The 2,974-nt window shown below is 39.8% G+C and overlaps 1 non-coding gene across 1 annotated transcript in view; it reads left to right on the top strand.

Annotated features, from left to right (window-relative positions):
* LOC108298451 overlaps window positions 1–2,974 on the top strand; it is a 26,734-nt gene that overhangs the window by 20,857 nt on the left and 2,903 nt on the right. The window lies entirely within an intron of this gene.

Below are 2,974 nucleotides of genomic sequence, written 5' to 3' on the forward strand. Positions count from 1 at the left end.
AAAAAAAAAAAAAAGAAAGTGAAATATCTCCAACCTCACCTCTGCCTCCTTCCCTGGCATAACTAGCATTATCTGGTTTGAGGAGGATCTCTTTTCTTTATACATGTATAACTCCATCTATGCGTGTAGATGCATGTGTCAGTGTGTGAAAGTCATCTTATTGTCACGCATTTTTTCTTTACCGCACATGAAAAATACACACACTGTTTCTGTTCTGTTCTGCAACTTTGTTTTCTCCTAAAATTTAGTTTTTTATTTCTTTTCTAAAAATTTAGTTTTTGTACATTTTATTACGGAAAATTTTAATTTTAAACATATACGAAAGTGGAGATTTTAGTGAACCCCTTTGTAATTACCCATCTGCAAATATTATCAACTGATAGCCAAGCTTGTTTCATCTGTCTTTTATCCCCACGCGCTCCTGTCATCATCATCATCATGATCTAGCCAATCCCTTGTTAATATTTTGTTTAGGGTTTATACTACTATGTTTATGAGACATAGGGGCCTATAATTTTACTTTCTTGTATCGTTCCCATCACATTTTGACATCCTGTTTCATTGGCCTCATTTTGGAAAGTATTCTCTTTATATTCTCTGGGAAAATTTGGGTAATATTGTTATTATTTCCTTCTTAAATTTTTTTTCAGATGGAGTTTCGCTCTTGTCATCCAGGCTACAGTGCAAAGGAATAATCTCAGCTCACTGTAACCTCCACCTCCCAGCTTCAAGCGATTCTCCTGCCTCAGTCTCCCAAGTAGCTGGGATTACAGGTGCCCGCCACCATGCCCAGCTAACTTTTGTATTTTTAGTAGAGACGGGGTTTCACCATGTTGGGCAGGCTGGTCTCAAACTCCTGACCTCAGGTGATCCACCCACCTTGGCCTCCCCAAGTGCTGGGATTACAGGTGTAAGCCACTGGGCCTGGCCTATTTTTTTCTTAAATGTTTGGAAGAGTTCCCCAGTGAAGCCATCAGGATATGGAGTTTTCTTTGTGGGAAGGTTTTAAATGATATATTCAATTCATTTAAAAGATATACTACCATTCGGATTTTCGATTTCTTTTTATGTCCGGTTTGGTAAATTGTAATTTTCAAGTGTTTTGTCCAGTTCATCTAAGTCAGGGGTCAGCACACTTTTTCTGCAGAGGGACAGACAGAAGTATCTGAGGCTTTATGGGCCATACGGTCCCTGTTGCAACTATTCAAATCTGCTGTTTTAAGTAGAAAGCAGCTATCGACACTATGTAAACCAATGAGCTTGGCTGTGATCCAATAACACTTTATTATGGACCTGAAGGTTGGATTTCATATAATTTTCATGTGTCACAAATATTATTCTTCTTTTGACTTCTTTTCAATCATTAAAAATGTAAAAACTGGGCCAGGTGCAGCTACTCACACCTGTAATTCTAGCACTTTGGGAGGCCAAGTTCTAGAGATGGGAGTTCTAGACCGGCTTGAGCAACATGGCGAAACCCCATTTCTACAAAAAAATACAATAATTAACCGGGCATGGTGACATGCACCTGTGGTCCCCGCTACTCATGAGGCGGATGTGGGCGAATCACTTGAGCCCTGGAGGAGGAGGTTGTAGTGAGTCAAGATTGTTTCAGTGCCCTCCAGCTTGGGTGATAGAGCAAGACGGTCTCAAAAGAAAACATGTAAAACCAGTTTAGCTTGCAGGCCATTGAAAAACACATGATGGGCTAAATTTGGCCTGCAGGCCATAGTTTGCTGTCCTCTAATCTACATTGTCAAATTAGTGTCCATTAAATATCCATTTAATGTTTGCAGGATACCAGAACCTTGTTTTTGGGCTATAAAATAGTTATTTCTGAAATATACAATAGTGGTTGGGCATGGTGGCTCACGCCTGTAATTCCAGCACTTTGGGAGGCCAAGGTGGGTGGATCACCTGAGGTCAGGAGTTTGAGACCAGCCTGGCCAACATGGTGAAACCCCTTCTCTCTAAAAAAAAGGCATAAAATATACAATAGTAATAGTAATAATGAGAATCATAGCTACTATTTGCCCAGTGCTTACCGTATGCCAGGCAGTGCTATTAATAAAATATAATGGAATTAACTCGTTTAATTTACCCAGGAACCCTCTGTACTAGGTATCATTGTTATTCCCATTTTTCAGATGAAGAAAGTGAGGCACAGAGTTCACACAGCTAGTACATGGCCTAGTCAGGACTCTAAAGCAGTGAAGTCACAAATAAAATGATCTTATAAAGACATCTTTTTATATTTGTGAATTATTTGTGTAGGCCACATTCTTAGGCATGAGTGTGCTAGGTCAGAGGCACACATGTTCATAAATTTAAAGAGTATTTTTCAAATTGTATATATATATTTTTTGAGACAGAGTCTCACTCTATTGCCTAGGTTGGAGTGCAGTGGTGTGATCTCAGCTCACTGCTTCCTCGGTGTCACAGGTTCAAGCAATTCTCCTGCCTCACCCTCTTGAGTAGCTGGGATTACAGGTGCCCACCAGCACACCTGACTAATTTTTGTATTTTTAGTAGAAACGGGGTTTCACCATGTTGATCAGGCAGGTCTTGAACTCCTGACCTCAGGTGATCCGCCTGCCTTGGCCTCCCAAAGTGCTGGGATTACAGGCCTGAGCCACCATGCCTGGCCCAAATTGTATTTCAATACTGTGTAATCAGCTTACACATGTGACCACAAATTGTTTACAAGAAAGCCCACCTATTTCCAGTGTTCCCCCTCCCTCCTGCCACCATTAGCCATCGTCTGTATTTTTCTTTCCTGTTATTTTTATGAGTATTACATCTCATTTTCATTTGCTTTTCTTTAGCGATTAAATAAGATTCAGCATCTTTTCACATATTTATTTTCCATTTTGTATTTCTCTGTGAATCCCTCTTTCCTTGTCTTTGCTTATTGTTTTCCAGGAGCTTTTTGTATATGAATGATCTTGAAGTGCACATTGCAAACCTTTTTTTT

This window comes from Cebus imitator, unplaced genomic scaffold, assembly GCF_001604975.1.
Source record: "Cebus imitator isolate Cc_AM_T3 unplaced genomic scaffold, Cebus_imitator-1.0 Scaffold964, whole genome shotgun sequence".
Classification (NCBI taxonomy): domain Eukaryota; kingdom Metazoa; phylum Chordata; class Mammalia; order Primates; family Cebidae; genus Cebus; species Cebus imitator.